We start from the raw sequence: 12,082 nt of genomic DNA, 5'->3' as shown, positions 1-12,082 counted from the left end.
TGGCCATTATTATTAACTGCCTTTTTTTATCATGAGTTATTTGTAACGTTGTTGCCTTTTGTTTTTAAGTTTGGACAGTCAAGAGACTTATTTGTTGTCATCTTTATGACTAGAGACTCACATTTGGTCCCTATCTATCATTTTTGCTTCAGGCACCTAGCCATGTTTCAGGCACTGCACTTTTTTCTTACTATACATTAGGGATCGACTGATTATCGGCAAAGCCGATATATCGGGGGGCTGATATGCGCTTTCCCCGATATATCGGAATCGGCCCCTGAGGTTACCGATATTGCCAATAATTTGGGAAAGTGCTTGTACTGGAGTGATGTCTGCAGCTAGAGGCATCACCCCGGTACCGGCGTCCATAGCCGACGGTCGTCTGTCTTGTAATGACAATCGATGTGGCTGAAAAGCCGTTCGGCTGTCATTACAAAGAGCGGGAGGGGACGTCCCTCCCCTCCCGCCGCCTTCCGCGGCTCGCCTGGGTCTCCCGTCCCGCCAGGAGACCCGGGCAACCAGCCTACACAGCCACCAAAGACCCGATCAAAGCCGTGTTTGGCTCTGATCGGGTCTCCATGCAAAAACCCAGAAGTGATGTCATGACATCACTTCTGGGTACTCGGCGCCAGATTTTAAAACATTACAGCATTCAAAACAGCCAAACTTGGCATTTTGAATGCTTTTAAGGCGGACCGGACATACCATGTGAAGCCCGCTCTAAATCTTTTTATATGCTGATCCTACAGTGATTTTATGTAAGTGCATTACTTTTAATAAAGTTATCTGTGTAAGACATACTACACTATTGGCCCTTTTCTGTCCTTCTGAGGCAATTTGTACCGACAGTGCAGAGGGACCTTTTTATTGTATTACCCATTGGAGGAGTGTAGTCCCATTAAGCTGGGGGAGCTTAGAAGGATCCACCCATTTGCATCAAGTGTATTGCTATCCTGTTGGCGCTAGTTTGACCGCTCTGTAAAAGGAGGGTCAAACCTTCTGGTAAGGAGCCCTGATTGTCATTACAGGGTGAAATTAGGTTTTCCTTTCCTGCTACACACACTGGTGATCGGTGAATTGCGATTGATTTCTTCCTTTCCTCCCTGCTTCACAAGGACTTCACAAGGATTTTTTATATTATTGATATTTATATATTTTTATATGATTGTACTCTTTGGCGCTGCTCCAAACTTGACCAATGCTTTTAAGTGCAGAGGAGGGGTTTGGGGTCTTTTAGACCCCCAGATCCCTCCACAACAGTACCTGTCAAGTGCTAAAAATAAAAAAAATAAACATTTTCAAATGTACGAAAATATCGGCCAATATCGGCCGATACCGATATTCAATGGCCAAAATATCGGTATCGGCACCGAAAAGCCGATATCGGCCGATCACTAATATACATTCCATATTATAATTATGCCACAGGTAAGGGGAACCCATTCACTTGAATAGATTGCCTTATGCACACTAAATGTGCCAAAGTAACTACTGTACCTTTTTCAAGAGCAGACCTTGGCGGTTTGTTTACGACTTGTCATGTGTTTGGGGTGCCATTAGGAAATAATGGCCCTGCAAGCACATTTTTTCGCTCTTTACGGGATCCAGTGCAAAAATGCGAAGGTGTGAATGGGGCCTGATGCTTGCTAAAAATGCTTGAAAGACGGGTTAGGCTCTGCATGTTCATAAACAGTCAGAAATTTAAAACATTTTAATTATTGCTCAGGTATAAACTTACATGTTAAACATTACTTATCCATGTTGCTGTTGTAGTTGGTATTGCCACAATCTTATAAAAATAAATAGCCTGTTTTTTTTTTTCATCTTTTAATTTTAATATATTTTATATTTTAATCACCCTATTGACCACTTAAGCCCCGGAGGATTTGGCTGCACAAAGACCAGGGCCTATTTTGCGATTCAGCACTGCATGAGTTTAACGGAAAATTGCGCGGTCGTGCAACGCTGTACCCAAATGAAATTGACGTCCTTTTTTTCCCACAAATAGAGCTTTCTTTTAGTGATATTTGATCACCTGTGCGATTTTTACTTTTTGCGCTATAAACAAAAAATAGCGACAATTTTGAAAAAATAACAATATTTTTCACATTTTTTTATATGAAATTCCCCCCCAAAAAACGTAAAAATCAAATTTTTTTAACAAATTAGGCCAATTTGTTTTCTACTACATATTTATGGTGAAAAAAATTGCAATAAGCGTATTTTGATTGGTTTGCGCAAAAGTTATTGCGTTTACTAACTACGGGAAAGATTTATGTCATTTTTTTTTTTTTAACTAGTAATGGCGGCGATCTGCGATTTTTTTTTTTACGGGACTGTGACATTGCGGTGGACAGATCGGACCCTTGACTGACATTTTTGACACTTTTGGGGGTACCAGTGACATTACTACAGTAATCAGTGCTATAAATATGCACTGTTACTGTAAAAATGACACTGGCAGGGAAGGGGTTAACTTTATTAGAGATCCAGGGGTTAAGTGTGTCCCTAGGGGCGTGCTTCTAACTGTCAAGGGGCGTGGCTTTTGATGTAACCACAGAGGCATAGGATCCTACATAGCAGGATCGTATGATCTCTGCAGTTACATCAGGGAGAATGACAGACGGCTTTGTTTACATCAGCCGCCTGCCTTTCTCCCTCTCCAGTGGGAGATCGTGAGTGACCAGTGGACATCGGAGCCGCCGGTCACTCGCAAGGTGATGGCAGTGAACGAGTGGGGGCGGGAGCGCGCCTCCGACAGTGCGCGCTTGCCCCCCATTGGCTCGCGCGCGAGTGACATACCCATACTTCACTTTGCCAAGAAGGGGCTGACCGCCGCAGTATATGTCCTTGCGGTAGTCGGCAAGTGGTTAATGAAAAATGGTCAGTATTTTAAAAAATTATAAAACAATGGAAAACTCCTCAAAAGTGGGATTTTTAAGGCAATAAAGACAAAAGATAAAAATGTATAATTTTTATTGTAAAAAAAATAGAAACGGATCACAATGAAAATTTGCAATAAAAACACATAATGTAGATTTCATAAAGGGAATACATAATTGTTTAGATTCTCAAGTGGCAAACAAATGGCATTCCCGGGCATGGCTGATAACCAGCTTAGATGGAAACAAAGCACGGGAACTAATCCAACGCGTTTCAATATATGGGTAGGTATAAAATATTCTTCAGCATCTTACCATGGATGAATCAATGAAAATTGATTAAAAAAAAAATTTAATCAATGAAAATTTAATTGATTCATCCATGCTAAATGATTACTATCTGAATGTAAGTCAGTTTTTTGTCTTACCTTTAATGGTAAAGATATTCATATCTATGCAGTATCTCCTTCAATATATTATTGTTTTGCAGACAATGGCAAATAATCCCTGAAGAAGATTTTATACTTACCCATATATCGAAACGCGTTGGATTAGTTCCCGTGCTTTGTTTCCATCTAAGCTGGTTATCAGCCATGCCCGGGAATGCCATTTGTTTGCCACTTGAGAATCTAAACAATTATGTATTCCCTTTATGAAATGTACATTATGTGTTTTTATTGCAAATTTTCATTGTGATCTGTTTTCAATTTTTTCCAGTAACAATTATACATTTTTATCTATTGTCTTGATTGCCTTAAAAATCCCACTTTTGAGGAGTTTTCCATTGTTTTGTAATATTACAGGCATGCTGGCAATCACACCCCCAGCCACTTAGTCACTATTCTACTATATATACTTCAAAAAATTAACAGGAAAAGTTGAATAGATTCCAGGACTAGTGATGGACGGAACACCCCCCCCCCCCCCCGTTCGGTTCACACCAGAACTTTTGGAACGGGGGAAAAGTACTTGCGAACATGCAATCTCTATTAAAGTCTATGGGACACAAACGTGAAAAATCAAAAAACCTAATTTTAAAGGTTTATATGCAAGTTATTGCCGAAAAAAATGTATGGGGACCCGGGTACTGTCCTGGGGGACATGTATCAATGCAAAAATTTTATTTTAAAACAATCGTTTTTACAGCAGTTGGGACTTTAATACAATTAAAAATTCCTTTAACCACTTCAATACAGGACCCTTTCACCTCCTTCCTGCCCAGGCCAATTTTCAGCTTTCAGTGCTGTGACACTTTGAATGACTATTGCGCGGTCATGCAACACTGTAGCCTTATGACATTTTTATCATTTTTTTTCACACAAATAGAGCTTTCTTTTGGTGGTATTTATTCACCACTGGGTTTTTTTATTTCTTACTAAAAAAAAAAAAAAGAAAAAAGGCGAGGGAGGCGGCCTAATAAGGCAGAATGACGTCACAAAAATATCAGAAATATCGGGCAGTTCCGGGGCCGATACCGATATATCGGGGAAAGTGCATATCGACCCCCGATATATCAGCCTTGCTGATAATCGGTCTATCCCTATTAGAAATACTAATTTGCCATATCTTTTTTTTTCAAGGCTCTGGCTGGCAGTGCTCTGTCACAGCGTGTCATATAACATGGCTGCTGGATGCTGCAGTGGGCAATTTATTGGCTCTTTTTCTTATAAAAAATATATCAGAGTTTGACTGATTTAAAAAGATTTAGGAAAAACCTTTTTTTTTTTTTAAAGGGACAGTGTAAAAATAATAAATATAAAAAGTAAAATAAATAAGAAAAAAAAATTAAAGCGCCTAGGAACTCCGATCAGAAGCGGACGCATACGCAAGTCACGCCCACATACGTAAACAGTGTTCATACCACTCATGTGAGGTATCATCGCGATCGTTAGAGCGAGAGCAATAATTCTAGCACTGGATCTCTTTTGTTAAGGCCCGTACACACGTACTGATCGTCGGCATACAAATGTCGGCGGACGAAAGATCTGCCGATTGTACGCTTGTTAGTATGGTGCCTCCAACAGCTGTCTGCGCACATTCTGCGGACAAGAGTCTGTCTTGCAAGCATGAAAATTTTTGTATGCCGACACCAGAACGGCCGATTGTTCGCCAGTCAGTACAGAATTCGGCCGACAAACCTCAGATTTGCAAGACTGGGCATGCTCAGAAAAGAAAAAACACAGGGAAAGTTAACCATTACGTGACATCACTTCTGCAATCGGCTGTAGTCGGCGGCCAAAAATCTTGTGCAGTCTTTGCACTTTTCAACAGACACCGACATTCCGGGGACAAAAGACGGACGATCATCGGCAGACGATCGGTACGTGTGTACGGGGCTTAACTCTAAACTGGTAACCTGTAGAAATTTTTAAAATGGAGATTTTCAAGTACCAAAGTTTGTCACCATTCCACGAGCGTGCGCAATTTTAAAGCATGACATGTTAGGTATCTATTTACTCAACGTAAGATTTTTTTTCACATTATAGAAAAAAATTGGGATAGCTTTACTATTTTCCTTTTTTTTTTCTTCAAAAAAGTGTATTTTTTTAAGAAAAATGTGTTTGTAAGACCGCTGCGCAAATACGGTGTGACATAAAGTATTGCAACTATCTCCATTTTTTTTTTTTTCATACAGGCATCTTTTATTTTGTCGAGCCAATTGTGATACAGATGGAAAAAGTTAACTTTTATGTCTAGACCAAAGTATAACTACAAATTTACTTTTCTTTTTTTTTTTTCTTTTTAAACGGTTTTTATTGAAGGCAAAAAAAAACATGGTACAGCTATATGCAGTGGAAATTTGTAGGAACATGCCTAGATAAAACAAGGCGCATTGAGATACAAAACTGCTGTATATAACACACAAACAACAGGTAGCAAATGCAATAAATATATGGGATCGACCCGGCGTCCCGTCTGTAATGCAATGAGGGTACGCTCAAACTGTAGGTGTGGCCAAGGCCACGCTGCGTGGATGGACCCCCACACAGGAGTGGTCTCAACCAAAACCAAGGTATAGCTCTTAAGTGGGTATGCCAGGGGCCGAGTGGGGGGGGGGCTGGGTTGGCAGGGTTGGAATGAAAGTGGGGTAAGTAGGGGAGGGTCGTGGGGGGAGGTATCAGCATGTGCCCGGAGGGAGCCTCGAACCCCCTTAGGGGCCCAGGTGGGAAAAGAGAGCCGGTAAGGAGGACGACCAATCAGGTAAGTACAAGGCTGTCGTCAAGGCCTGGTGGTAGGCAATGGTGAATCCAGGGTCGCCAGAGCTGTTCTATTCTCTAGGGTCTCTGATAAAACAAAATATATAAAAAATGAAAACATATATCATTTTTGGTGGTTCTAAGTAATCTTTTAGCAAAAAACATTGATTTTAACTTGTAAATAACACGTGTCAGGAAAAAGGCTTGGTCCTTAAGTGGTTAACATATTTATATATATATATATATATATATATATATATATATATATATATATATATATATATTTTTTTTTTTTTTTTTTTTAGTGTCTGATCCGCAGGGAACATTATGAAAATGTATTTAATATTTCCAATTTAAATCAGAGAAATAGAAGCCACTGGCTATTTGCATGATTCAAATCTCATAGAATGTTTCTGTGCTGCATAATCTCACTATCTTCAGATTTCATTGCTGCGCCATATTTTTATATTGGCTGCTATTAAATCTGTATCTCTCAAATGCTTGGTGAAATACTGAGGAAACGTTGAGCACCTGGATTTCTAAGGCATTCTTTTACTTTTGTTGAAAAAAAACAGGACAGAACAAAGACAGTTTCTATTTTTGGGTCAGCCGACATCATGGTTCCTCCTCTGCATATTGCATTAATAATGATAGCTATGATAGAATGTAGCACTGGAATATCTTTGAACTTGTACGTATTTATTGTTAATTTGAAAGGCATGAAAAGTAGGCAGAAAATAAAACCGTGTGATCTGATCCACCTGACCAAGGGAGTGGTGAATGTCCTCCTACAGATATTTTTGACAGTGGAGATTACAACATTCCTCGTATCTTCCCATAAGTTTGTTGCAAAAGAAGGACTTTTGGCCGCCTTTGTTTATTTTAATACGCTTGTCTTCTTTAACTATTGGTTGACCGCCATCCTCTGTGCCTACTACTGCTTGGCCATCTCCAACCTTCAATTTGTTATTTTTGTATGGGTGAAGAGGGCGATCACAACATTCCTCCCGCAGCTTCTCTTATTATCAGCAATGGGATCGTTTCTCTTCTGTATTCCATCAATTTGGGAGACTTCTCTGACTCTTCCCGGACACTCTATCCAGAATTCAACCAATAATTCTATGATTTTTGGGGTAATATTGTCTATTAACCATGTTTATCAAATAACAGTGGAGATTCTTGGTGTCTATTTACCATTTAGTCTCACCCTCCTCTCTCTCATGGTCACAATATTTATTCTTGTAAGACATCTATGGAACATCAAAGATAAAAATTCTAATTTTAAAAGCCCTAAACTCCAGGCTCTCATTAATGCAACAAGAACAATGGTATTTTTCCTTGCAGTCCTTGTATTGTTTTACGTGTCTAGTTATTATACATCTTCGTCTTTATATGACTATGTCGACCCAGTGCCCAAAATCAGCTGGTTCTTTTTGTTGCTTTGCCCAACTACTGAGGCTCTCACCATTATTCAGGCCAGTTCCAAGATGAGGGAGATATTTTGGGTGATCTTTTGTAGAACAGGGACAAAAAGAGGAAATGTTGAAACCAATGATTAGCATTTAGCGAATAAGAGCTTCAATAAGGAATTTCTGTATCTAATTATTCATGAGCCAAATGTAGTTGGGTTCAGTTCATAGGATGTTTAATACTATTTAAGACAACAATGTTACTTCTTCTTGCAATCCTTGTATTGTTTTACGTGTCTGGTTATTATACTGCTTTGTCTTTGTACAACTCTGTAGGCCTGGAGCCCCAAATCAGCTGGTTCATTTTGTTGTTTTTCCCAACTGTTGAGGTTTCCCCCCCTTTTCAGGCCAGTTCCAAGCTGAGGGAGATATTTTGGGTGATCTTTTGTAGAACAGGGAAAAAAAGAAGAAATGTTGAAACCATTGATTAGCATTTAGCGAATCTGAGCTTCAATAAGGAATTTCTGTATCTTATTATTCACGAGCAGCCAAATGTACTTGGGTTCAGTTCATAGGATGTTTAATACTATTTAAGTCAACAATGTTACTTTTTCTTGCAATCCTTGTATTGTTTTACTTGTCTGGTTATTATAAGAGCCGGTTCACACTGAGGCGATCCGACTTCGAGGGGCGACCTGTGAAGTCGCGGTGCACCGCGACTTCGGCCTGACTTGCAGGGACTTCACATAATGGAAGTCTATGCAAATCGCTCCCAGGTCGCCCCAAAGTAGTACAGGACCCTTTTTCGAAGTCGGAGCGACTTGTGTCGCTCCTATTAAAACGGGTCCTGTACTACTCAATGGCGAGTGACTGACCGCAACTTGTCAGGCCGACAAGTCGCCAGACAAGTCGCGCTAGTCTGAATGGGGTCTAATGCTTTGTCTTTATATGACTGTAGACCTAGAGCCCAAAATCAGCTGGTTCTTTTTGTTGTTTTTCCCAACTGTTGAGATTTTCCCCCCTTTTAATTCCAGTTCCAAGCTGAGGGAGATATTTTGGGTGATCTTTTGTAGAACAGGGAAAAAAAGAAGAAATGTTGAAACCAATGATTAGCATTTAGCAAATAAGAGCTTAAATAAGAAATGAGTGAAAAAAGTTAATCAGCGCTGCTACCTGTATAATGGTTCCACAAATAAATGAATATAATCCACAATTGTGCAAATAATATATGTGCAAAAATAGCAATACTAATCACATAATCAGCAACATATAACAATCAATACAAAAAAAGTCCTTTGTGCTGTAGTGAATAAAAAATTGATCAAAATATACTTAATAAATGAATGTAGAAAAAAAATATATTACTAAAAAGTGTCCTTAAAGTGTGCTGTGCTCCACTTGCTTGAATAAAGTGCTGGTGCTCCCCCTTGTGGTTCCCTACTTACCACAAGCTGATAAATATCAGGCGGTTGGTTATAGTCTCTTAATGTATCTCCAGAGATCCTAGTGGATGCAGCCTTTAAGGGTAACAAATGTTAGGAGAGATCCTTATAATAGATGCCCATGAATCCAGAGTGCCCTCATAGAGACAAGAAGCCATCCATGGTGAAGTACATAATGACAATCCGTTTATTAAGATAAAAGAAAACCTACTTACAAACATATAACAAAAACTGGCAGTGCTCGGTGCGGTGGTTAGCTGCTCTCACAGCGTGCGCTCCACCGGCCGGAAGTGACGTTGTTCTTGACGTGGTACGCTCAGCCAATTGCTAGACGCGTTTCGCCCTCCTCCTTGGGCGTCATCTGTAGCCCCTTAAATAAGGAATTTCTGTATCTTATTATTCATGAGCCAAATGTACTTGGGTTCAGTTCATAGGATGTTTAATCCCTTTAAGTCAACAATGTTACTTTTTCTTGCAGTCCTTGTATTGTTTTACGTGTCTAGTTATTATACTGCTTTGTCTTTATATGACTGTAGACCTAGTGCCCAAAATCAGCTGGTTCTTTTTGTTCTTTGGCCCAACTACTGAGACTCTCACCATTATTCAGGCCAGTTCCAAGCTGAGGGAGATATTTTTGGTGATCTTTTTTTAGAACAGGGACAAAAAGAGGAAATGTTGAAACCATTGATTAGCATTTAGCGAAAAGGAGCTTCAATAAGGAATTTCTGTATCCTATTATTCATGAGCCAAATGTACTTGGGTTCAGTTCACAGGGTGTTTAATCCTACTAAAGTCAATAGGACCTTATTAACCACTTAAACCCCGGAAGATTTTACCCCCTTCCTGACCAGGGGGTATTTTGCGATTCGGCACTGCGTGACTTTAACGGACAATTGCGCGGTCGTGCGACGCTGTACCTAAACTAATTTGACGTCCTTTTTTTCCCACAAACAGAGCTTTCTTTTGGTGGTATTTGATCACCTGTACGATTTTTTTATCACACGCTATAAACAAAAAAAGAGCGTCAATTTTGCAAAAATAACAATATTTTTTAAACATTTTTTTATATGAAATTCCCCCCCAAAAAAATGTAAAAATCTAAATTTTTTAACATTTTCGGCCAATTTGTTTTATGCTACATATGTTTGGTGAAAAAAAAATCGCAAAAAGCTTATTTTGATTGGTTTGCGCAAACGTTATTGCGTTTACTAACAAAGGGAAAGATTTTTGTCATTTTTGTTTTTTTTTTTTAACGCGTAATGGCGGCGATCTGCAATTTTTTTTTGTGGTACTGCGACATTGTGGCGGACAGATCGGACCCTTGACTGACATTTTTGACACTTTTGGGGGTACCAGTGACATTTCTACAGTAATCAGTGCTATATATATGCACTGTTACTGTAAAATTACACTGGCAGTGAAGGGGTTAACTTTATTTGAGAGGGAGGGGTGGTGTGTGTCCCTAGGGGCGTGATTCTAGCTGTGATTGGCTGTGGCTTGAGCTGTAGGAACAGTGATCAACGGTTCTACATAGCAGAACCGTATGATCAGTGTTTCTACACAAGCCGCCTGCCTTTCTCCCTCTCCCCCGACGATCGCTGAGTGACCGGCTGACATCGGGTCCACTGGTCACACGCGCAGGGGGGTCCGTGACCGCGCGGGAGTGGGATCGCGCCGCCTGTGGCGCGCGCTCGCTACCCAGAGCCTCACAGGCTAGTGATGTACAGATACTATCAAGTATATGTACTTGTGGCGGTCGGCAAGTGGTTAACACAGCATATGCATACATATATGCACACATTGGTGGTTGGGGGGGGGGGGGGTAATAATAATAAAAAGCATCTGTGACAAACTGTGAGGTTGATTTACTTAAACTGGAGAGTGTAAAATCTGATGCAACTCTACATGGTAGCCAATCAGCTTTAAAACTTCAGCTTGTTCAGATAAAGGAGTTGTAGAAGCTGGAGGTGCATTCTATGCATTAGGATAAAATGCCTTCTGTGTGCAGCCCCCCAATACTTACCCGAGCCCCATCTCTATCCAGCGATGTCCACAAGTCCCTTGGCCGTTCGGGACTCTCCCTCCTGATTGGCTAAGACACTGCAGCAGCACAAAAGTCAGTTAGCCAATCAGGAAAGGAAACTCGGCTGGGGTGGAAAACATGAAGGATAGAACCTGATAGGTTGCTTTGGGCAGCAGCCCTATTGGAGATGGTCCCAGACACTTTTTTTTAACAATTACCCCCATTGTTTTCACAATTAAAGATAGAACCTTTATTATTCTGCACACATTATCAAGATACCAATTGGTGATTTTAGAGCACATTTAGTGGTATATTTCTATATTAAACATGGTGTTTCGAAGTTTGCAAATTGTGACAGCGGGGGCAGGAGAGGACCCCCCATCCACTGTCATAGGGAAGGGGGGACCGGTGGAGAGGGAGGTACATGCCAGAAAGGTGAACATAGCCTTTAACCACTTCTGGACCGGAAGGATTTGCCCCCTTAATGACCAGGCCATTGTTTGCGATTCGGCACTGCGTTATTTTAACAGACAATTGCGCGGTCGTGCGATGCTTTACCCAAATAAAATTGATGTCCTTTTTTTCCCACAAACAGAGCTTTCTTTTGGTGGTTTTTGATCACCTGTGCGATTTTTATTTTTTGCGCTATAAAATAAAAAAGAGCGACAATTTTGAAACAAAAAACAATATTCTGCTATATAACATTCCCCCCCCCCCCCAAAAAAAAACATTTAAAATCAAATTTTTTAACATTTTAGGCCAATTTGTTTTCTGCTACATATTTTTGGTAAAAAAAGTTGCAATAAGTGTATCTTAATTGGTTTAAGAAAAATGTATTGTGTCTACTAACTACGGGAAAGATTTATGTCATTTTTATTGTTTTTTTTTTTTTTTTTACTAGTAATGGCGGCAATCTGCGATTTTTTTTTTGTGTGTGACTGCGACATTGCGGCGGACAGAGCGGACCCCTGACTGACATTTCTGACACTTTTGGGGTGACCAGTGACATTACTACAGTAATCAGTGCTAAAAATATGCACTGTAAAAATGACACTGGAAGGGAAGGGGTTAACAGTATAGGTGATCAAGGGGTTAAATGTGACCCTAGGGGAGTGATTCTAACTGTATT

At 40.1% G+C, this 12,082-nt stretch overlaps 1 protein-coding gene across 1 annotated transcript in view; it reads left to right on the top strand.

Moving 5' to 3' along the window:
- Nucleotides 1-12,082, top strand: part of LOC309558391 (uncharacterized protein) — a gene marked incomplete at its 3' end in the record, with an annotated part of 897,500 nt that overhangs the window by 563,842 nt on the left and 321,576 nt on the right. The gene's annotated exons all lie outside the window — the stretch shown is intronic.

Source organism: Pelophylax lessonae, assembly GCF_965119305.1.
Source record: "Pelophylax lessonae genome assembly, chromosome: 6".
Classification (NCBI taxonomy): domain Eukaryota; kingdom Metazoa; phylum Chordata; class Amphibia; order Anura; family Ranidae; genus Pelophylax; species Pelophylax lessonae.
This window is presented reverse-complemented; position numbering and strand designations above follow the sequence as displayed.